General features: G+C 41.2%; 1 protein-coding gene across 4 annotated transcripts in view; it reads left to right on the top strand.

Annotated features, from left to right (window-relative positions):
- The window catches only part of STARD9 (StAR related lipid transfer domain containing 9), a 130507-nt gene that overhangs the window by 10055 nt on the left and 95024 nt on the right, over nucleotides 1–25428 (top strand). The window lies entirely within an intron of this gene.

The raw sequence follows: 25428 nt of genomic DNA, 5'->3' as shown, positions 1-25428 counted from the left end.
GCATTGTAGGATCTTTAGCAGCATCCCTGGCCTCTACCCATTAGGTGCCGGTAGCAGTCCCAATCGTGACAATCACGATTGTTCCAGGCAAGGCCCACTCATCTAGGCCACCCTCTCGTGTTCCAGATACAGCGTGTAACTTACATGGACTTACACGGGCAGTTAATGCCAAAGTGGGACTGGACCCTTGCTTGCTGTGGTGGCCTTTGCATTGCATTGTACCACTCTACCTCCCTCTCTTTATGTTTATGTTACAGCCTCAAAAGATAGGTTCAAGATTAAAATTCCTTTGTGCTTTAGCACTTCCCAGTCCTTAGTGGTGACACACTTGAACACATAGATCAGGTGTCAATAAATATGAGCCTCTAGAGAGCAAATCAGCTACTGCAAGTTCTGCTGAGAGGCAGCTTCCTTGTTAAATATCTATAGACTCTAAATGTTTATCATTTCATTTGACTTTCTTCCAAAATCTATTAACCCGATATTATTTACTCCATTTTATAGATAAGGAAACCGAGCCACAGAAAGGCTACAAGACTTGCCTGAGTCACTTAGCCAGTAAGTGGTAGAGCAGGGATTCAAACCCAAGACCGTCCAGCTCTAAATTGTGTGTCGTGTCCACCAAGCCTCACTGACTCTCAAAATTAAACAAATCTCATTTAGTCTGCTAGTGACCTGGTCCTCTCTTTATGCATATTATCTGATTTAATCCCTTCAACAGCCTGAAAGGTAGAAGATTTTATTCTTCTTCTATAGTTGAGGAAATTTAGGATTAGAGAGATTACATGATCTGCCCAAAGTCACACAATAAGAAAATGAGTCTTAGATTTGAACACAGGATCATCTGAATGCAAAGTTCATATTCTTTGCTAAACTACAGTGTAAAAAACATAAAAAGAGGGATATAGGAAAAGGAAGAGATGGAAAGTTGAGGAGAGAGGGTGAAGGGAAAGAGAGAGAGAGAGAAAAGGTTATAGTGAATGGGGACTAGCAGGGGATTATACTACCTGACTTGTCCATTACCCCACGACCCTGATGTCATCAGCATCCTATTTTTTTTTTTTTAATTTATTTATTTTGGCTGTGTTTTGGGTCTTCGTTGCTGTGTGCGGGCTTTCTCTGGTTGCGGTGAGCAGGGGCTACTCTTTGTTGTGGTGCGCGGGCTTCTCATTGCGGTAGCTTCTCTTGTTGCGGAGCATGGACTCTAGGCGCGCAGGCTTCAGTAGTTATGACACACGGGCTCAGTAGTTGTGGCTCGCGGGCTCTAGAGCGCAGGCTCAGTAGTTTTGGTGCACGGGCTTAGTTACTCCGCGGCATGTGGGATCTTCCCGGAGCAGGGCTCGAACCCGTGTCTCCTGCGTCGACAGGCGGATTCTTAACCACTGCACCACCAGGGAAGTCCCCAGCGTCCAATTCTTAAGGGAGGTCGTTACTGACCTAATTGTGTTTTCAGTCTTTATTAACATTTGGACTTGCAGCCAAGGCTTTTCTTAAAAATTGACCTGTATTTTATCTGCCTTGAATCTATATTAATTGGCTTCTTCTCTTGAAGTTAGACCTGGATTTGAATTCAGGCACAGCCACTTACCAGCTGGCTTACTTTGGGACAAGTTACTTAACCTCTCTGAGTCCTAGTCTCTTCAGCTTGAGTTACTGTGAAGAGGAAACAAATAATGATGTGACGTGTTCAGCCCAGGGCTTGACAGCTAAAAGTGGAATAAGTGAGGTCATGAGTGCTGTGGCTTGGGTCCCTGTTGTGATTACCACTATCACAGTACAAGAGAAGTGAGGCCCATGCTTCTTTCTAAGAGCTGAACTAGATTTGAAAATCTCTTCTTTGAATCTGGCTGTGATCCCTTCTGGGATCAGCATGCTCCACTTGGAAAGTCAACTTCCCTCCCTTCCTCCTGGTCAGGAACATCTGTTGGAGCGGGAGTCCTCTGCACAAGCATTTTGTGTTTGGGTGATTGTATGTTTGTAAAACTTTCCATGAGGAGCATTAGCTCAGCTTTACCCACCAAGGACTGTGAGTGGCTGTCAAAACAAGCGTAGACTGAGTCAACAGAAAGTGCGTCAGGAACAAAAAGCTACCCAGCCCTTGTGGGACGTAATTGCTTCTATTCTCCTGGGAATCTTTATTTTAAAATGCTCTGTTATTTGGCTAAAACACAATAGTTAAAACACTTGTAGCTTTTCCAGATGAAATATCGTGTGAGTGAGCAGAGATTTCCTTCCCACAGCTACCAAATTCAAAACTGAAATTATAGCAGCAATGTGATTATGCTTGTTGTTGTTTTAACACTGTTTCATCTCCATAATACACTGAACACCAAACAACACACAGAGAACATCCATTGCTTACCCCCAAAGAGCCCTGCCAATGGGCAAGGTGGGGAAGAGCGTGTGTGTGTGTGTGTGTGTGTGTGTTTGCTCGTGCATGTGCGTTTGTTACAGGTTCTTTGGTGAGTATTTTCTCCAGCTCCGGACTTCAGCTTGATGTTAGGAACTTAGAGAGGCTTCAGAGGAAAACCCCACACACCCCAAAATGATTAAAGGGCTGGCTGCAGGAACCAAGAGGAAAGCCACTGTCAGTGTAGTGCACCTCATGTGCATTCTGCATGTGATTATTTAATGAAGGAATGTTGCTCCGGAGACGGGAAGACAGGTAATAATAATGCTCTACAGGTACAGAACATGATGATTTTAATAGTTTATGGAGCATTAGAACCAGCTGGTCTTCATTGCCATTTGGAGAAAATAGAGGATTTCAGATTAAATTGCAGAGGATTGTTTATAAAGACATGAAGAGTAACTTGTGCAGAGTTTTTGAATCTGGATATGTGGCACCTAAATAGTTTGACTTTAGAATTCCAGAATGTTGGTGTTAGAAGAAATGCTAGAGACCATCATGACACGTATTTTAAAGATGAAGGCCTAGAGAGACAAAAATAGTAGTTACGGGATTTTTTTTTTTTCTTTTTGGCTGGTCCAGAGTTGTGCTTGGTGTTGCGGGGAAATGCCTGTTGCTTGTTCCAGTGACGGGATCATGAACTGCAACACATAGTTTCCTGCAGGGCAGGAAGTGTGCTGCTTAGCAGAATCCCAAGGAAAGATCTTGTTCTTGAGACTGGGCCTATCCCTGGCTCTGTACTCGTCAAGGTGAGGAAATTACACTATTGCCATCTAGTAGTATGGGGGTGGGAAGGTATTGAGTGACTATTATCATAGGTTCTGTAACGTGACCAGGCTGGGGCTAGTTTCTGCTGCCACAGAAGCAGCATTTCTGTCTGGGGACTGCAACCCATTATAAGATGAAGACAAGTGATCTATGATCTCCTGCTTTGGAAAGTAAGTAGGGCGAGGTGGAGAGGGGTATGGCTGTCACTTCTTTTGTATCTCCTGAACTTGGAGTATGAATGAAGGCTTTGGGGAAAGAGGAAAGAAGGTGGAAGAGCTACTGAAACTGAAGAGGGACCTTGGAGGAGCAAGAGGAGGGGCAAACATGAAGAAGAAACTAAGGTGAGAAGGAATTTGAGAGTTCACAGGGGTTAGGGGTATATCACTTTTTACAGTAGATATTATTATCTCCAATTTAGGTACAGGAGCAGGCTCAGATAGGTTGAGTAGCTTGCTTGAGGGTCACACAACCAAGTGGTGGAACCAGCATTCAAACCTTTGACTGTGTGATTCCAAAGTCCAAGCTCTCAAATGCTGCACCACACACAGCTCTATTTATTTCTGTATTTCCAGTGCTGCACATCTTAAATGATCAGTTAACGGTTATTGGGTTGATAATTCAATTTATGGTTCAGTGGATAAGTGATAAGTTAGCACTCTGTCTTCTTGAATCTTGCTGTCTGTGCCTTCTTGAATCTTGCTGCCAGTTTTGAGGAGGCCTTGCAGTTTGCCTAAGCTGGAGAACCATAGACATCTATGAATTTCTCTGTGCATCCCTTTCCCTAATGCATGTATGTGCTGGGGCAGCTGGGGAGCGTGTGGGCGTCAAAGGATTTTCTCATGAATATTTGCAGAGCTGTGTACATTCCATCGCTAGTGGTATTTCTTCCCAACCAAGATGGAGACAGAAGTTGAAGGGAGAGAAGTTTGTAAGAAAAAGCGTTTTTGTGCAATAATTGGATGGGGCTCTTCTGGCATGAGTGGGGGAAGGGAGATTACCATGAGTGCTTCGTTTCAGTAAGTTCCCTCTGCCAATAGCACAGCTGCTCAGCTCCATAAGCATGTCCATGGGCTGGATTTTAAAGGAATAAGGTCATTCTTTTGGCTTCTTCTAACTCATTTTTTCCCCTCTCTAGAAACTTGATGATGAATTTTTAAAGGGTAGCTTTTAGACTCATAGAAAAATCTGAAGAACAGAGATCCTTGACACTTAATGCTTGCTGTTGGTGCTGGATGCCTTTACAAAAATGAACGCAGAAACTAGAGAAATCTTTTAAAATGCAACAGCTTGTTTAGATTCTTTTTTCTCCTCTGTGAGTCAAGGGTAACAGGAATTTCTGTTTGTATCTGGAGTCCTTGAGATTTAGGCTTGGGAGAGAGGTTATCTGTAGGGGTGGCATGCCCAAATTTTGATACTCAACTGGAAACCTGGTGCAGCCTAAGCATAAATACAGATAGAGGTCCTGAGCTAGGTGTCCTTGATGTTCCCCAGAAGTTCTCTTGCTTGCATCTGCAGTGCTGAGAAGTTGCCCCATACTCTGCTCCCTTTACACTTGAATTTGTCCTGGGTTTATAAGGATTGTCAATTAATTGCTTGAAGAAATGATGATGGAGGTGATCACTTTGAGGGTCTTTGGAAAAACTGATTTGCAAAATCATGTGAACAAGAGGATATAAAATGAAGCGCAGCCCTTTGAACAAAAGGTCTGTGTGTCCACCACAGCAGACGTGTGCACAGGCAGAATGATAACAGTAGCCTTCTCCAGAGGAAGCCACCTGGTCTGCATCACCAGGTGCTAAATTCTCTCCCACATACTTGCACAGTAAGCCCGTGTCCAAGTCCCCTCTCAGCACCTTTCAATGGTCCTCTGTTTGGGGGAGCCAGTCCAGCTGACCAACAAAAGGCCCCTTCTAAGTGCAGTGTTCTGAAAAGGGTTTGGAAAGTGGGGAAAGGAACAGGACAGGTCTCTCTCTAGTTCTATGCTCAGCAGAAGGCAGACAACTGCATAAAATGTGTCAGTAGATTAATTAGTTTATTAAAATATTTTGCTATAAAAGCAATACAAGCTAACTGGAAAACGTTCAAACAGTCCAGAAGGGTGTAATGTAAAAAGTGAATATCGCTTCCCCTTCCATGCCTACCCACTGATCTCATTCTCCAGAGGTAACCACTGTCGGCAGTTCTTTGCTATCCTTTCAGACATTCTCTAATCATAAGTAAGCATATATAGTATGTCTCTTTTAAAAAAAAATACTAAGGGACTTACACTCTATGTACTGTTTTTCAACTTGCTTTATTCTATGCAACTTATCTTGTCCCTAATTTATTTGTAGTACCTGTAGTTCTACCTCATTGTTTTAATGCTACATGGAATTCCATCCTATAAAGGTATTGTAGTTTAACTAGTTTTCTAGTGATGGATGGTTAGAATATTTCCAGCTAACTATATAATACAATATATTATTACATATTATATAATTATAATTCCAAAATTTTGTACTCTATTATATAATATATATTATATTATGTTTCTACTATTCACTATAATACTAGAGTGAGCATCTTTGCATTTTTGCAAGTGTAACCGTAAGGTAAATTTCAAGAAGTGCAGTTGCATGTTCAGAGAGTATGTATATTTTAAATTTCAATAGATTTTTGTCTAATTGTCTTCCAAAAAGATTGTACCAAATTACATGCTTAACAGTAGTGTATCAGAATACTTTATCACGTTCCTTGTCATACTAGGTGCTATAAAGCTCTTTAATCTTTGCCTATCTTATAGGTAGAAATGGTATCTTATTTTTGGCTTTTCTTTTTATTATAATTGGGATTGAGCATCTTTGTATGTTTCTGGGCCATTTGTATATTTTGTTCCCTGTGAATTGTGTGTTCATATATTTTTTTCCCATTTTTCTACTGTATTCATCTTTTTCTTTTTTTTTAAAAAAAGATTTATTTATTTATTTATTTTTGGCTGCTTCAGGTTAGTTGCGGCACGCAGGATCTTCGTTGAGGCATGCGGGATCTTTCCTTGCGGCGCGTGGGCTTCTCTCTAGTTGTGGCATGCGGGTTCTCTCTCTCTAGTTGTGGTGTGCAGGTTCCAGAGTGCGTGGGCTCTGTAGTTTGCGGCACACAGACTCTCTAGCTGAGGCGCGCGAACTCAGCAGTTATGGCGCGTGGGCTTAGTTGCCCCGCAGCATGTGGGATCTTAGTTCCCTGACAAGGGATTGAACCCCCATCCCCTGCATTGGAAGGCGGATTCTTTACCACTGGACCACCAGGGAAGTCCCTTTTTCTTAATTATTTTTAAGAACAGTTAGAATATTAAATTGATCCATGTCATAGATGTTGCATGTTTCCCCTGTTTACTTTTGTTTTGATTGTGTAATTTTTTCCCGTGCACCCGTGTGTGTGCATTTAAATGTAGTCAAATTATTGACTTTTCTTTGTGGCTTCCTAGTATACTAAGCTTAGAAAGGCCTGTCATTCTGAGATTATAAAAGTATTTGCCTTTTTTTTTTCTGGTATACTAATGGATTTATCTTATTAATAGTTAAATATTTGATCCATTTGAATATTTTTGTTGTAGGAAATGCGGTGGGGCTTCAACTTTACTTTTTTTCCCAGATAGCTAGCCAGTTGCCTCATTGCCATTTACTGAACACCCATCCTTTCTCCACTGATATGTAAAAGCCATTTTTATCATTTGCTTAATTCCTGTATATACTGGGGTCTCTTTTATTATTTTTTTAAATTAAAAAATTAAAAAAAAATTTTTTTGGCCACGCTGTGCAGCACGTGGGATCTTAGTTCCCCCACCAGGGATCGAACCCACACCCCCTGCATTGGAGGCACGGAGTCTTAACCACTGGACTGCCAGGGAAGTCCCACCTGGGGTCTCTTAGAACTGTTTTGTTTCATTGATCGATTCGTACTTTTGTCCCAGAACTATACTGTTTCACAAGTTTTCAAATATTCATAAAAGCATGTACCATACTGTTTTACTACTTTTTAGTATTGGACAGGGCTAGTCCTTTCTCATTTCTTTTTCAGGCTATCTTGATTATTTTGGTTTTTGCTCTTCCCCAAATGCCATGTACTTCCCTGCTTTTGCTCATGCTGACTCCTCTTTCTAAAATATGTTAAAATATCTCACCTCCCCAGTTCCTACCATTCAAAATGCTGCTTGTTCTTTAAGACCCAGTTAAAATGATACTTCCTCCTTGAATTTGTCACCATCCCTTAGATTCTCATAATATCTTGTTACTCTCTTGTGACACTCTGTGTATTAATTTAAATTAACGCTCTTTGGGTACATGACTTACCAATTTTATTAGACTGAGTGATCCTTGAAGGCAGACTAGGCCTCATCCATCTTTGAATACCCTACATTTCCTAGCATAGTGACATTTCTCTCATTCATTCAGTAAGCATTTGAGAAGCAACTACCATCTGCAACACAGTGGGGTTGAGTGCTGTGAGGAATATGGAGTGATATAAGATGTGATTCCTGCCCTCAGAAAGCTTACAGTCTTATTGGGAATAATAATAATAATAATAGTAAATATAATAACAGTATACTTATATTATTATAAATGTATAATTTTATATTTATAAATAATCCTTAAGATAATAAAAATAATCAACAGTACCAAGCATTCAAGTGTTAAATGAGTGGTACATTCATAAATACATTAAGTATTTCAGGAATCCAGAGGAGTAACACACTACCCATAGATGCCTTTGAATGAGTTCAAGGGAGGTCATTGCAGTCAGAAGGAAAGGCATAATAAGCAAAGATTGTAGGGCAAGAATGTACGAGATGTGCTTGAGTGGATCAAGTGCTGCCAGTCCGGGGTGAAGCTAAGAGGATGTAGTCATAGTGTCCATCTCTCCAAGTGTCCCAGGAGGCCAGACTCCCACATTCCATCTCTGCGCTGCTCCAGACTCCTAGGGGATATGGAGGCTAATCCCAGGTTCTTTGGGACAGTGGCAAAGTGGCCTCAGGAGCATCCTGGACGCTTAGCTGGATCCAGCAGCTACAGGCCATGTCATACAGGCCATGAAGATACTTAACCTGAGGGCAGGAGGCGGCGTATCCTGGGTTACAGAAACAGCATTCACTCACCATTCATCTGTTGTATGTCGGTATATGCTAGGTGCTGGGTAAACAAACTGTGAGTGTGTGTGTGTGTGTGTGTGTGTGTGTATGTATGTGTGTGTGCGTGTGTATGTGTATGTGTATGACAGGGACAGAGTTTTGCTTAGTTGCTTTACCTCACTTGATATGTTGCGTTTTATGCTGATCAGATTTTGAGCAAATCTATGTCTCATTCAAGATTTTTTTTCTAGAGGTTCTAATAGGCTATAGTGCCCATTCCATCCTTTTGTCCATCCCCATTGTTGCTTGGACACCACTGCCTTTCTTTGTTTCCAGACCCTTGGTTTGGGGCCATGGTATCTCCATTGTTGCTGCTCTCTCAAGAGTCTGCCCCTGGGACGTCATGCAGATCTGTTTTGTTCCAGAATGGTAGAAGTGTTCTGATTTATTGTAGAAAAATGCCTCCCAGGAACACATTACTGGTTTTTCCTTCTGGATGTGCCTGCTGAGCTTTACTAAGAACTGTGCATGTCTAGATGCTTCCATACAATGAAAGGAAAAGGACATGCTTCCTATTCTTTGGGAACACAGATGTAGAGAGCCTTGCTTCTCAAAGTGTGGACCTTGGTATTGCCTAGAGCTTGTTAGAAATGTGTACTTTCAGACCCTAAGCCAAATGCATTGAATCAAAATCTGCATTTTAAAGAGATCACCAGGTGATATGTATGCATGTGAAAGTAATTAAAGTTAGAGACGCAGATTCAGATCAAAGAGTTCTGGGTTGGAGCTTAAGATGCTGCTGGACTGAGGACTGCACTTTTAGTAACAAGATTCTGGAGTACATGATATATTGTACCTTAAATTATACAACTTTGAATAGATGACTGCTCTTCCCAAGGCCCAGATAACTGTGCTTTTGCTTTGGCTGTAAAATGTGGATTATTCCCTGGTCGACATTTCTCTTACTTGTCTGTCTGGCTGACGTAAGAAGGAAGACATGTTAGACACTGACATATCCACTTACACAAGTGCCATCTCAGGCAAACCTTGATGGCTTTTGGTTTAGTGGAACAACTTTATATTATGTGATTTAAATAGCCTCAATTTTCTTATCTTTCAAGAGGGAGTGATGATCCCCACCTACCAACACACAGGAATACTGTTAGACTAAAATGAAGTATTAGGCTTGAGAGGACTTTGAAAAAAATTAGAAAGATTAAATAAATATCAGTTGGTATTATTACTACATTATATTCACTGATGTTTCTATACCAAGAAAGAAGTCTCTTTACAGAGTTCTATATACTGCCAGTGAAAGTATCTTTTGTTCTTAATTCTTTAATAATAAAATTTTTTTCTAAAAATACTATAATTTATTAATTAAAAAATAGGTAATATATGCACATGGCAGATAAAACAGTACAAAAGGATGTACAGTGAAAATTAAATCTCTTTTCTGTCTCCTGGTACCTCTTGCCCCTATGCTGAGGCAACCATTGTTATTGATTTCTTGTGTATATTCCTGTATATTCTGTGTACATCTAAGCATGTAGTTGTATATTTATTCTTTTTTAAAAAAATAGTAGCAGACACATATTATTCTGCATCTTGCTTTGTTCAGTTAATGCATCTTGGAGACACTTTCATATCTGTATATATGATTACCTCACTTTTTTGATGGTCACATAGTAACATTTTGTGGGAGTGTACCATAATTTATTTGCTACTGTGAACTTTTAAACTATTTATGTCTTTATATTAACAGTGAGTTTCTTATAGGCAGCATATATGTGATTGAGTCTTGCTTTGTTTTCCTAATCAGACCATCTCTGCCTTTAATTGGGGCTATTTAGAACATTTACATTGTGTAATTACTAATATAATTATGACAATCATTCTTCTTTTTTCTTTTTTTTCTATTTGACCTATCTCTTATTTGTTCCCTTTTTTGTATTTTTCTGCCTTTTTTGGATTGAGTATTTTTGTGTTTCTATTTTATTTTCGTTGGTTTATTAATTATAAGTCTTTGTTTTGTTAGTGGTTGCTTTAGGGTTTATAGTATACATTTTTAACTTATCACAGTCTATATTTAAGTGATAATATACTACTTCCCACATAAAATAAGGTACACTAAAATACTTCTGTTTCTTCTCTCTCAGTCTTTATACTATCAAGTCATACATTTTATATCTACATATGTTATGAACTCCATAATACATTGTCAATAGTTTTGTTTAAATGGTAAATTATTTTTTTGTTTGTTTTTTTTTGTTTTTTTATACTGCAGGTTCTTATTAGTCATCAATTTTATACACATCAGTGTGTATACATGTCAATCCCAATCGCCCAATTCAGCACACCACCATCCCCACCCCACCGCAGTTTTCCCCCCTTGGTGTCCATATGTCTGTTCTCCACATCTGTGTCTCAACTTCGGCTCATCTGTACCATTTTTCTAGGTTCCACATACATGCGTTAATATACGATATTTTTCTCTTTCTGACTTACTTCACTCTGTATGACAGTCTCTAGATCCATCCACGTCTCAATAAATGACTCAATTTCGTTCCTTTTTATGGCTGAGTAATATTCCATTGTATATATGTACCACAACTTCTTTATCCATTCGTCTGTCGATGGGCATTTAGGTTGCTTCCATGACCTGGCTATTGTAAATAGTGCTGCAATGATCATTGGGGTGCATGTGTCTTTTTGAATTATGGTTTTCTCTGGGTATACGCCCAGTAGTGGGATTGCTGGGTCATATGGTAAATCTATTTTTAGTTTTTTAAGGAACCTCCATACTGTTCTCCATAGTGGCTGTATCAATTTACATTCCCACCAACAGTGCAAGAGGGTTCCCTTTTCTCCACACCCTCTCCAGCATTTGTTGTTTGTAGATTTTCTGATGATGCCCATTCTAACTGGTGTGAGGTGATACCTCATTGTAGTTTTGATTTGCATTTCTCTAATAATTAGTGATGTTGAGCATCTTTTCATGTACTTCTTGGCCATCTGTATGTCTTCTTTGGAGAAATGTTTATTTAGGTCTTCTGCCCATTTTTGGATTGGGGTGTTTGTTTCTTTAATATTGAGCTGAATGAGCTGTTTATATATTTTGGAGATTAATCCTTTGTCCGTTGATTCGTTTGCAAATATTTTCTCCCATTCTGAGGGTTGTCTTTTCATCTTGTTTATGGTTTCCTTTGCTGTGCAAAAACTTTGCAGTTTCATTAGGTCCCATTTGTTTATTTTTGTTTTTATTTCCATTACTCTAGGAGGTGGATCAAAAAAGATCTTGCTGTGATTTATGTCAAAGAGTGTTCTTCCTATGTTTTCCTCTAAGAGTTTTATAGTGTCCGGTCTTACATTTAGGTCTCGAATCCATTTTGAGTTTATTTTTGTGTATGGTGTTAAGGAGTGTTCTAATTTCATTCTTTTACATGTAGCTGTCCAGTTTTCCCAGCACCACTTATTGAAGAGACTGTCTTTTCTCCATTGTATATCTTTGCCTCCTTTGTCATAGATTAGTTGATCATAGGTGCGTGGGTTTATCTCTGGGCTTTCTATCTTGTTCCATTGATCTGTATTTCTGTTTTTGTGCCAGTACCATATTGTCTTGATTACTGTAGCTTTGTAGTATAGTCTGAAGTCTGGGAGTCTGATTCCTCCAGTCCGTTTTTTTCCCTCAAGACTGCTTTGGCTATTCGGGGTCTTTTGTGTCTCCATACAAATTTTAAGATGATTTGTTCTAGTTCTGTAAAAAATGCCATTGGTAATTTGATAGGGATTGCATTGAATCTGTAGATGGCTTTGGGTAGTATAGTCATTTTCACAATATTGATTCTTCCAATCCAAGAACATGGTATATGTCTCCATCTGTTGGTATCATCTTTAATTTCTTTCATCAGTGTCTTATAGTTTTCTGCATACAGGTCTTTTGTCTCCCTGGGTAGGTTTATTCCTAGGTATTTTATTCTTTTTGTTGCAATGGTAAATGGGAGTGTTTCCATAATTTCTCTTTCAGATTTTTCATCATTAGTGTATAGGAATGCAAGAGATTTCTGCGCATTAATTTTGTATCCTGCAACTTTACCAAATTCATTGATTAGCTCTAGGAGTTTTCTGGTGGCATTTTTAGGATTGTCTATGTATAGTATCATGTCATCTGCAAACAGTGACAGTTTTACTTCTTCTTTTAATGGTAAATTATTTTTTAAAGAATTAAAATAGTAAGAAAAAAAATCATATACTTGCCCATGTAGTTACCGGTTCTAGCGCTCTTTGTTTCTTTTTGTAGATCCATATTTCCATCTGGTATCATTTTCCTTCTATTAGTATATTCTTTAACTTTATTTCAGCTATCATATTTTGGACACTGAAAAGATGAAGACTGTGTTTGATTTATATCTGACAAACCGTATAGCATTAATTCTGGTGTCAGCAGATGGATCCACATTGGTTTGTGACTTGCTCTATGGACTCAGTAGAGCAGATTTTAATTTAGCATTTGTCTCCTAAACCAAAGACAGTTAGATCCTTTGACAGGCACAGTGATAATATGCTGTGGCTTCTAGAACATGTATGGGAGACTTTTCCTTATATTCTAAAGGCAAAATCAGAAATTGATAATTTACTGTGAAACATTTGGGAGCATTTCAAATTGTAGGTCTTAGCTGTCCAATATCTTTGTTGCTGCTTGCTGTTCTTTCTGAACTGAATTTTTTGGGAACAGGAGTTTGGCTTCAAATTATTTTTTCCAGGATCTGAAGTTAGGGGTGGTTGTTACTGTATACTGGCTCTTACTAATCTGTGGTTTACATACATTTACATAATCTCAGCTTCCAGCAAAAATAGCCTTTTTGGAATCCTGAGCAGGTGTGGGAATGAAGGGAAACAATCTGTTTATGTCTCTGTTTTGTTTACTTTTACCTGCTTGGCCCCCTTTTCTCTCACCTCTCTCTTAAATCAACATTAAATTTGATGTATCTTTTACTTGTGAAAGCTCACTAAGGTCATGTAATATGTGATTATTTTACCTTATTCATTCAACATACTTCTACTGAAAAATATGCCAAGAATTGTGCTAAGCACTGGAAATAACCAATAAGAATTGGACATTGTAGTTACCCATGAAAAACTCTTAGTTCTTGAGGGAGGCCGGTACACAGAGTTAATTACTTCACAGTGTGGTAAATACTACAGTACTGATAAATATTTTAATTAAGCATTTGAAAATAATTGAAGAGGGAGGTAGGCCTTTTTTGTCGGGGGTAGGGAGGGGAGGTTGTCAAAAAGTCTAGTCCGCAGCGTGATTGCTCTTTTCAGGATTGAATAGGATTTAAACCTGTAGTTCTCTTCCAGAGGCAGGAAGGGCATTCGTCTTAAGACTTCAAAGTGGTGCTTCACATACATGGATTTAACTACACAGCTTGGTGTGTTTCCAAAAAGACTTCTCAAAGCATTCACATGAATCATTCACTAATCTGAACTTGAAGCTCCTTCCTGGTTTCATTCTAGATACTGTTTAGTCTTATAAAATAAGTGTTTGAATCATTTGATTGAGGCTGGCTACTTAGCATATTAACTTGGTTTATGATCATGATGAGGGAGCTGGGTTTGGTGGAAACCTCTCTTCTCTCTGCAGGAAAGGCAGAGTGGATGGTTTCTCATTTTTTCAAGAGTGAGGTAGAGGAGTGTGAGCTATTTATAGACTCACTTCCCCCCACAGACTGAACACAATAGGAGCCTGAAATCAAATGGTGACCAGATGTGCCCAGGCATCCCCCAGTTTGTACTTAGAAGTTGGAAAAGGCAGAGCCCCTAGCACGTTGGTCTCAGGGCAGAAACGGTTGGACTCACTCATAAGATTATCATCTGTATACAGACAGCCCCTTATATCTGGTCCCCAGGAGCGGAGGAGGTAAACAGAAGCGTGTGCGCACTCATTTTTCTTGCTTCTCTTCCTTGAAGTGGGGGATTATTCCTTTGTTAGTCATTTCATTGCTCAATTCTTGTCTCTGTAGTTAGGCAGTTAGACAAAGTACAGCTGCTTTCTGGGGATATGTGCTGAATTGATGTAGGAGGAGGAGCTAATGCAGCTCCCATGTAGTTGGTGGAGACAGTGGCTCTGCTCAGATGAGAAGAGATCTGACAGGAATGGAAACCCTTAATTACTTTCTTTTCTTTGCTCTTCCTCCCCTAGTAAACTAACCCCATCTTGTTTGTGGTGGTGTTATGGTTTAAAGCACAGACATGTAGTGGTTTCTGGCTGGTATTGCTTTTCCTTTTCTCCCACATTAGAGATTTTGAGAAAGTAGAAGCGACTTCCCCCTTTAGTAAGCATCTGGCCACATTTCTTTGGAGTTTAGAGATTTGATTTCAGGGTTTGGAAAAGTTGTGCTTAATTTCGGAGAATATTCTCATGAACAACTCGCTTAAGTGGGAAGTGAGAGAAGAAAATACCACTTTCTGAGAACCTGCTCTGTTCCAGGTGCTGAACTGAGTACCTGACTCATCTCATTCACTCTTTAACAGCAGCCCCCAAAGTGGGTTATTATCATCTGTATGGTACAGATGTGAAAACCAAGGCTCAAATAGGTTAGGTAACTTTCCCAGGGCCATACTACTAAGAGGTGGAGCCCAGATTGAAACCCAGATCTGCTGCTTCCAAAGCCCTTGCTCTTTCTACTACACGTGCTGCCGGCTGTGTACGCTAACTCCTCCTGACTGTGCGCTTGCCTCTGATATTTGAAGTATGACATGAATTAGCTGACAATTAGAATAATTTTAACTGATAAACTGTGCATTTACCATAGGAAGGGACCCAGGAGCCATGATGAGGATCATGTGTTTTCAAGCCTCCCTGTTGATGCCTCTCTCTGAGATATGGAGGACACCACCTATTTTAAATTTTGTATCTGAAGCAAGTGCTTGTCTACAAATGCAGTCAGCGTGTGTTCTTCTGAATCGCCCGGAAAGCTCTAATTGACCCAATAACTTTCTGAGATACAAGAAATAGCTCCCACGTTACAGCAAATGGATGCTGCATTTCACCTGTTCTGACCCAGGGGCCAGGTTTTGAAGTGGACTTTTTTTTTTTTTTTTTTTTTAGTTTATTTTTATGGCTGTGTTGGGTCTTCGTTTCTGTGCAAGGGCTTTCTCTAGTTGTGGCAAGCGGGGGCCACTCTTCATCGCGGTGCACGGGCCTCTCACTATCGCGACCTCTCTTGTTGCGGAGCACAAGCTCCAGACGCGCAGGCTCAGTAATTGTGGCTCACGGGCCCAGTTGCTCCGCGGCATGTGGGATCCTCCCAGACCAGGGCTCGAACCCGTGTGCCCTGCATTGGCAGGCAGATTTTCAACCACTGTGCCACCAGGGAAGCCCTGAAGTGGACTTTAAAAGTGGCTAAATGGGGACTTCCCTGGTGTTAACCACCCTGGTCCAGTGGTTAACAATCCGCGCTTCCCCTGCAGGGGGGGCCGGTTTGATCCCTGGTTGGGGAACTAAGATCCCACATTCCGTGCGGTGCGGCCAAAAAAATAACAGTAAAAGTGGTGAAATGTACCCAGAAGTGCCCATGAAGGAGCCTGGGGTCTGTGCACTAACCCTGCCAGTCAGTGTGCTTCTTTCCTTCCCGGCGCAGCTCAGTATTGCTGATGCCTCTTTTTCTGAGTAAGTTCTTTCTCATCTGTGAAGTACCCTGGGGTGTCCAGTTTCATATTGGGGAGGGAAAGAGTGAATGCAGGACCTCCAGTTTGAATCCAGAAGAATCTTAATACATGTTTTTGAATGAGATGAAATCCTACATTGTTTTTCTAGTTTTATCCTAAATTCCACCAGCTTTAATTTCCAAATATTTATTTTTCCACAAAGATGAACCTCATTTGCTCAGTATCTTCCACATAGAAGCATTTATGCACCAGAGAGAATGAATCTCTTAGGCGTTCATCAGCTCTGTTAGGGTTTTCAAAGGCTTATTAACTACGCTTCATTGAAAATCAGTCCCAGGTTCCTAACTGTCCAGGTTTGTGTCAGTGCACCTCTTGGTTGTCACCAGCAAGTAATTTTTGAGCTGAGTGCTCCCCACTGTCGGGTGTCTCTTCGATCATCTAATTTTTTTGTCTTTTGCATGCACTTTAGTAAGTGGCTGTGACAGCTCCAAGAAGCACCTTTGTTCCGGGGCTGTTGGCTAAGGCTGGAGTCATGCTTTGTTTATTTGGTTGAGGTGACTTGAGATGAGGGGCTGAGGCACAAGAAGCACCACAAGACGGGTGCGGTTAGAGGTCTTGTGGTTCTAACAGGCAGCTCTGTCTTCTGCACGCTACGAAGTCTTCAGGGGAGACTGGAGGAGGGAACTGTGGCTCGAGGGAGGAAGGCCACTGCCAGTGGGATGCATGAGGCAGATGCAATTCAGATCAACGCAAAACTAATCTCTTTAACTAGACCTTGGATTGCTGAGAATGGTATAGGCTTAAGCTGGGCTGGCTGAGCTCGACTATGAAATTAGAACTGTCTTGGGGGCTCAGCTTGTTTGCTTCTCCAGCATTAAGTTTGGTCTCTAGAGACCCATTCAGACTAAACAATATTAAAAACAGGAAATTTGCTCCTAGCAGCATGGTTGCAGGAAAACTTTTTCCACTTAGGCAGGAATGAGAGTTAAAAACAGGAACTCCATCCTCCGGGCCTGTTTTCTTCTTATATAGAAGTAGTATTAGCAACTCCAACAACTTGAAGCAGCTTCGCCCTACTTGACTTCCCTTCAGAGTGCTGCCTGAGGGCATCCATTACAAAAGGTGGTAAAGAGCCCTCTTGAACACATTCAAAAATGTGGAAATAGTGCTGTGTGGAGGATGCTGACCTGATGATGTATATCTTGGCTGAAGATCACATGTGTGGAATTAATGCAGGCAGCGCTTAGGGAAGACCTGGAGAACAGCTATCATTAATTTTATTCAGCACACATTTATGGTGTGTATTCTGGATTGGGTCCACGGGTTATGTATTCATTTATTCAGTCAGTGTTAACTGAGTGTGTACTGTGTGCATCGTGTGTGGGGCCCTCAGGTGTGTGATGTGTGTGTCCCCTTCAGTACTGCAGGGGCCTGCTCGGGTTTGCTCGTGACGGTCAGCTCAGGGCATCCCTGAATCTGGGGGTTCAACTCCCAGGACTGCTGCTCTTTTGCATAATTTGCTGCTGAGGTTGGTGGGGGTGGACAGGGGACATTTTGGAAGAAGGGAGTGAGGACAAAGAGGAAGCTAATGGCTAGACAGGAAATACTCTTCTTTTCTTCCTCCCCCGCTGTGATGGCACTTTGCCTAAACAGCCCAGCATTGAGGGAGGCTTCTGAAGCCCTCAGCGAACGTGAGCCAAGCCCTCGCTGTCACCCCACCCTTTGTGCACAACCCTCTCCTCTGGCTCAGTCGATGTGTCATGAACAAGCTTCTGCAGCAGAACAGCCTGTGTGGTGAAAAGATTCCTTAGCAGATGCGTGTCATTATTTTTGGCTGGTAAGGAGACAGAACTACTCTTTTTAAAACTTTTAAATTGAAATATACACACAGAAAAATTACATGTTCACACATTATAAGTGAACAGCTCAAATTTTCTACCCACTTGAACTTTTACAAGCTGAGCATACCCACATAACCAGCATCCAGATCGAGAAACAGCGCATTACCAGCACCTCAGAAGTCCCACTTGTGCTCTGTTAAAATACACTGTGAAGCTCTTTCCTGGGGCTTTTTTCCAGTGAATGCTCTGAGTTGCTGAGAGGCAAAGTAATGTCCCTGCCTAGCTAATCACTGAATTTAAGAGAGGGCAGGCAGGCCAAACACAGCCCTGCCAGCCTTTCTCCTCAGCCTTCCCTCCTTTTTCTGACTTGCAGCTGTCAGGATCCAATTAACCTCCTCGTGCATTCAGCCTGGGGCTGGTTTCTAGCTATAGAGATGCATTTTGGTTTGTTCTTTTTTTTTTTTTTCTGGCTGTGCTGCGTGGCATCCAGGATCCTAGTTCCCTGACCAGGGATCAAACCCGTGCCCCCTGCATTGGAAGTGCAGGGTCTTAACCACTGGACCGCCAGGAAAGTCCCCATTTTAGTTTGTTCAGTGCATTTCTTTAGCAAAAAAATGATGTCATGGAGAGCATCTTCAAAATAGAGTAGATTAGTGAGTTTTTAGTATGTGTGCTGTTTATCATCCCTTCTCAGTTTTGGTACTTTTCAGGTTGAGCATATGCCATATTTAATAGTTGTGTGTAGGATTGTATTACAGCCCAGCATTATGAGTTATTATCCACATGTAGGCAGAGCAACTGGCAAGCTTCCTGAGAGCCATGCCTGTGCTTGGGGTAACTCCATGCCTGATCATATGGCCCACATAGTAATGGAAGGTGTATACATAAAGGGGAGCCAATAAGCAGAAAGATCATAGAGTTAGAATTTTGTAAACTGGTCAGAGTTTTAAAAAATCATCCATTATGCAATGTTGTTTTTGGTTTAGACTGTGGACTGTAGTATCACACTGCTTGGGTTTGAACCCCACCTCTGACATTTGCTAGCTGTATGACTCTGGGCAGCTTTCTGGACCTCTCTCTGATTTGGTTGCCTCACTTGTAAAATGAAGATGATAATATCTACTTCATGGGTTGTTGTGAGGAATAAATTATTAATGCAGGTAAAGTGCTTTGAATATTACCTGGTACATTTCAATAGTGAATAAATTGTTCTTGTCAATCTAGTGTCATGACATGTTAAAGTAACAGCTATCTGAACCTCTTTTTTTTTTTTTTAATTAAATGCAAGCCAGCAGGGAACTGAGATGGAATATAGAAATTTTCTTCTACAGAGATTTTCTTCACAGCCAACTTTGCTTGCACATGTTTATTTCATAACATGAGGACATACATCCACAGCATGGGAAAGAAAATCTCACAATAAGTTTTTTAAAGCTTAGTCTTTGTTTCCTATAAATTCTCTCTATGGTAAGGTAGGACCACTGTAAGTTTCATTCTGCAGAGGTGGCTGAAGTTTTCCTTCTCAAAGTGAGGTCTCCAGATCAGCAGCATTGATATTACCTGGGAACTTGTTAGAAATGCAAATTACTGGGCTGTACTTCAGACCTACTGAATCAAAAATTCTAGGGGTGGAGCCCATCAAACTTTTTAAACAGCCCTCCAGGTGATTATGATGCATGCTAAAATCTGAGAACCACCACTGTACAAATTTTCTTCTGTTTGTAGACAGTGGGGAGCATAGTCATAATTACAGGTTGGGGGAAGGATTAGAAGTTGGGAAACACCTATCTTAAATGAGCTAACTTCTTCCTAGTGTAATATTCTCTAGTTTACAAAGTGCTTTCACATGTATTGTCACCGTCCCATGTATTTGTCACAAAATTGTTGCGTTAAGTACCATTATTTCTACATTTTAGAAGGGTTGATAAAGACTGCCGTTACCTAATAAGTTGTAGGGCGGGAACTTTGTCATTTGGAGTCTCCTGAGTCCAAATCCTGGTCTCGTTCTGTAGCACTGTATAGCCTTTATGTTCTCAAGCTGTGAGTGGGCTGTTTTCAGTCTGGCTTCCTCAGTAACAGACCCTGAGATAAGGAGTTGTGTGAAAGTCATTTATTAGGACATATCGCTGGAAAAGAAGTGGTAGGTAGGGTGGGGAACTGAGACCAGCAAGGGAAGGAGGAGGCCAAGCAACTCCACAGAGGTGCTCTGAAGGCAGAGTATAGAGTTTTCCTAATCAAGAATGTCCTGAGTTTCCCTGTACCCATCAGTCATTGGTAAAAACTGCCTTCTAAAGAACATCTGGCTGTTATTCCTATCCTGCCCCTAGGTTCTTCATATCAATTTTTTTTTTTAAGATTCCATATCTATGTGTTAGCATATGGTATTTGTTTTCCTCTTTTTTTTTTTTTTTTTTTTTTTTTTTAATAAATTTATTTATTTATTTATTTATTTTTGGGTGTGTTGGGTCTTCGTTTCTGTGCGAGGGCTTTCTCTAGTTGCGGCGAGCGGGGGCCACTCTTCATCGCGGTGCGTGGGCCTCTTCACTGTCGCGGCCTCTCTTGTTGCGGAGCACAGGCTCCAGACGCGCAGGCTCAGTAGTTGTGGCTCACGGGCCCAGTTGCTCCGCGGCATGTGGGATCCTCCCAGACCAGGGCTCGAACCCGTGTCCCCTGCATTGGCAGGCAGACTCTCAACCACTGCGCCACCAGGGAAGCCCTGTTTTCCTCTTTTTGACTTCACTCTGTATGACAGACTCTAGGTCCATCCACCTCACTACAAATAACTCAGTTTTGTTTCTTTTTATGGCTTAGTAATATTCCATTGTATATATGTGCCGCATCTTCTTTATCCATTCATCTGTCGTTGGACACTTAGGTTGCTTCCACGTCCTGGCTATTGTAAATAGAGCTGCAGTGAACATTGTGGTACATGACTCTTTTTGAATTATGGTTTTCTCCGGGTATATGTTCAGTAGTGGGATTGCTGAGTCATATGGTAGTTCTATTTTTAGTTTTTTAAGGAACCTCCATACTGTTCTCCATAGTGGCTGTATCAATTTACGTTCCCATCAACAGTGCAAGAGAGTTCCCTTTTCTCCACACCCTCTGCAGCATTTATTGTTTGTAGATTTTTTGATGATGGCCATTCTGACTGGTGTGAGGTGATCCCTCATTGTAGTTTTGATTTGCATTTCTCTAATGATTAGTGATGTTGAGCATTCTTTCATGTGTTTGTTGGCAATCTGTATATCTTCTTTGGAGAAATGTCTATTTAGGTCTTCTGTCCATTTTTGGATTGGGTTGTTTGCTTTTTTGATCTTGAGCTGCATGAGCTGCTTGTAAATTTTGGAGATTAATCCTTTGTCAGTTGTTTCATTTGCAAATATTTTCTCCCATTCTGAGGGTTGTCTTTTTGTCTTGTTTATGGTTTCCTTTGCTGTGCAAAAGCTTTAAGTTTCATTAGGTCCCATTTGTTTATTTTTGTTTTTATTTCCATTTCTCTAGGAGATGGGTCAAAAAGGATCTTGCTGTAATTTATGTCATAGAGTGTTCTGCCTATGTTTTCCTCTAAGAGTTTTATAGTGTCTGGCCTTACGTTTAGATCTTTAATCCATTTTGAGTTTATTTTTGTGTATGGTGTTAGGGAGTGTTCGAATTTCATTCTTTTACATGTAGCTGTCCAGTTTTCCCAGCACCACTAGAGGACACGGGGAGTGGGAAGGATAAGCTGGATGAAGTGAGAGAGTGGCATGGACAGATATACACTACCAAATGTAAAATAGATAGCTAGTGGGAAGCAGCCACATAGCACAGGGAGATCAGCTTGGTGCTTTGTGATCACCTAGAGGGGTGGGATAGGGAGGGTGGGAGGGAGACGTAAGAGGGAGGAGATACAGGGATATATGTATATGTATAGCTGATTCACTTTGTTATAAAACAGAAACTAACACACCATTGTAAAGCAATTATACTCCAATAAAGATGTTAAAAATAAAGAAAGAAAGAAAGAACTTCTAGCTCTTAAAAGGCGTTTCAGTAACCTGAGGGCAATCGTCCAAGAAAAACAGACAAAGAGACACAGATACTGACTTTTGGAAGTTAAAGCACACCCACTGGCTGGTGCACATGAAGATAGTAAAGGAATCCAAGTGTATATAGGTGTAGAACATTAACAGCACCTGCTATACCATCAAAGCTGGTCCAGAAGACTGCAGTAGGGAGCGAAGGAATTCTGAAATACATGCTGGTCTTGGAGAGGGCTGTGGAAAAACCACTCTGTGGATCCTGTCCTCAAAACTTCCTGGGAGAGCCCTGCCCCCAGCACAGCTTCTGGTTATGTCCTGTGGTCAGTAAACACTCAGTCTGCTCTATTCTCTGCATCTACCAGTATGGGCATTAAGAATTGATACTCATAATGATGACCTCAAGTCCTGCCATTGCCAAATCCTTAGACACTAAGGAAGAGTATACTGAACACTTTGAAATTTTAATGTAAATGAAGTTGACAGTGGTTTCTGGCTAACCAGTATATCAGAAATGTGTTTTTAATAAGAAAATCTCATTTTGTGATCATCTAGGTAGAAGTGACTTAACCATTGCTATGTGATAGTCACTCATGCTGCTCACTCAGTATTCCTGGCTTTTCATCTTCTGTTGCATGATAGAATTTCACTTCCTGGTCCCATTGTGTGAGGGGAGGGGGGCCATATTATGAGCTCTGTCCAGTATATTTTAAGGAGAAATGATGTCTGAGCCTTCAGTTGCTGGAGTATGACCTTCCAAAGCCCTCTTTCCTTCTGGCACCAAGATCAGTAATGTTGGAGATAGGTAGTTCTGTCAGAGAAACTACAACCATCAAGACTCCCTACTGACCCACAGGTAGCATAAGCCAGAAATAAACTTTTGTTGTTTTAAGCTACTATGCTTTAGAGGTTTGCTACAATAGCCTAAGCTAACCTAAGCTTGTCCTGACTGATGACTCTTCAGTGTTGATCTTCTCGAGTGACTTTAACTCTGGTACAATATCAGTTATTGTAAGAAAATGGGTCGGGACTTCCCTGGTGGCGTAGTGGTTAAGAATCCACCTGCCAGTGCAGGGGACACGGGTTTGATTCCTGGTCTGGGAAGATCCCACATGCCGCGGAGCAACTAAGCCCGTGCGCCACAACTACTGAGCCTGCACTCTAGAGCCCACGAGCCACAACTACTGAGCTCGCCTGGTGCAACTACTGAAGCCCGCGTGCCTAGAGCCCGTGCTCCGCAACAAGAGAAGCCACTGCAATGAGAAGCCCGTGCACCATAACGACACCACAACGAAGAGCAGCCCCCGCTCGCCACAGCTAGAGAAAGCCTGCACGCAGGAACAAATACCCAACACAGCCAATAAATAAATAAATAAGAAAATGGGTCTAGGTGATCTGTCCATATACTTTCACTTTATTTTCAATGATAAATGATTTTAATGTATTTCAAAGGATTAGGAGGCCTTTCATGTATGTAGGACTCTCTTTAGCTTTGCTTTGTTTCCTTTTCCTCTTGGAACCTTCAAACCCACTTATATTTTTGAGAAGTTGGCTCTAAAAAGGACTTTTGCCTTACAACTGTGGGCCACATCTGGTCACCACCTGACTGACTGAAGTTTTATTGGAACATAGCCATGCCCATTTGTTTATGTAGTGTTTATGGATGCTTTTGTACAAAAAGGCAGAGTTGAGTAGTTGTGACAGAGACTCTGTGGCCCATAAAGCCTAATATATTTGCTGTATGGCTCATAATAGAAAAAAATTTGCTAACTCTGGCTCACAGATCCTTAATTATTAGGAATGGAAAGATTCCCGGATGATTTGCCTGAATTGCTGCAGATATCCTAGCTCTTGGAAGTTCTGTCTGATGGAGTGAAGGCCTTCTCCTGGATCTGCAATGTCCCTTTATTTTATATACTACCCTGAAGGCAGTGAAACAGCTTATCCCTCTTGGATTCTGCCTATGAATAAGCAAAGACTCCCTCACGCCTGATAATCAAACCATTTTTCCATATTGCCACCCTCGTTGTCTTTGTCCAGACCAGCTGCTGGGCAAACTGCTAACAAGTCCACTTGTCATGTGACTGCTGCTCAGTGATTCTGCTTTGTGCTTGTTGCTGTTGACAGTTGAACCTGCCATTTTGATAGGGTTTTTTCAAGCTGCATGGGAGAGAGGTGATCAGGTTGTCTCACACGATGGGTCATGAATGTGAGGCTATGTGAGGAAATAAGGAAACTGGAAACTGTCCACAGTCACACAGCCAGGCCACATGACAGTGGAACGTTATTCGTTACTGCTCAGAATTCAGCAGTAACTGTAGGAGGCCAACAGTAGCTCTCTTTCTCGCATTCAGAGCTCCCCAAGAGTTGATCGTGTCCGTTAATCTTTATCCAATTTGGCATACCCTTATTAGCATTCTTATTTGGGGTCATCTAATGGTTGACAGTCTCTCTTTTGCCCATACTTGCTTTGCTTGGGGCCCAGTCAGAGGGGCCCTAGAAAACAGCGTTAAATGATGTAAAACGTGGCAGATTATGATCAAAGAATCACTTGTGGTTGTCTTCTTAGAAGTGGCTGTGGGAATGGCAAGTCTTTAGATTCGATTCCGATAAATCCATCTTTCATCTTTTCTCATAGGATCCTGTATAAGGAATCTGTCTTTTTGCAAGGAGGAGGGAAGCATTAGAGCTAGAAACCCATCTATCTGTCCTGTGAATTCCTTGCTTATGTCCAGAGAGTATGAAAGCCGCATATGGGACCTACCAGATGGCACATGCCACTTGGACAGTTGTCCATGGGAACATTCCTTAGCAAAAAAGCATTGTTGGAAATAGCAAAATCTTGTATAAACAAAGATATGGGTTTTGCTGATCTCAAAGCTCAGTTTTTCTGATTCCTTCAGTAATCAGAGGTTTAAACTAAGAATATGAATTTATGTTTCTCTGTGTGGTATGTGTATCTATTACCTCTGTATGAGTATTTGTTGCTATGTGCAATTTTCTTTTTCTTTTTTTTTTTTTTTTTAGGTTTATTTTTTTTTTAATTAATTTATTTTTGGCTGCGTTGGGTCTTTGTTGCTTTGCACGGGCTTTCTCTAGTTGCGGTAAGCGGGGACTACTCTTCGTTGCAGTGCGCGGGCTTCTCATTGCGATGGCTTCTCTTGTTGCGGAGCACGGGCTCTAGGCGCATGGGCTTCAGTAGCTGTAGCTCACGGGCTCTAGAGCGCAGGCTCAGTAGTTGTGGCACACGGGCTTAGTTGCTGCGTGGCATGTGGGATCTTTCCAGACCAGAGGTTGAACCCGTGTCCCCTGCATTGGCAGGCAGATTCTTAACCACTGTGCCACCAGGGAAGTCCCTCTTTTTCTTTACTTTTTTTCTTTTCAGAAAATGAAGCCCTAGACAAATAGACAGGGATTTCTATTTTTATCTTTTGATAAAGGTGATAAGAGTTGCATTCAGTAGAGAGGGCATATTTTAGGGTCTGACACCAGAGGGACCTTAGACTTTCCTCTTTGACACCCCATCTCCTTCCTAGATGAAAGGTGGTGAAGTATAGTGATTAAAAATATGGTTTATTTTCCAGTTTTACAGATTACTGGCTGTGATCCTGG

Source organism: Balaenoptera musculus, chromosome 2, assembly GCF_009873245.2.
Source record: "Balaenoptera musculus isolate JJ_BM4_2016_0621 chromosome 2, mBalMus1.pri.v3, whole genome shotgun sequence".
Classification (NCBI taxonomy): Eukaryota; Metazoa; Chordata; class Mammalia; order Artiodactyla; family Balaenopteridae; genus Balaenoptera; species Balaenoptera musculus.
This window is presented reverse-complemented; position numbering and strand designations above follow the sequence as displayed.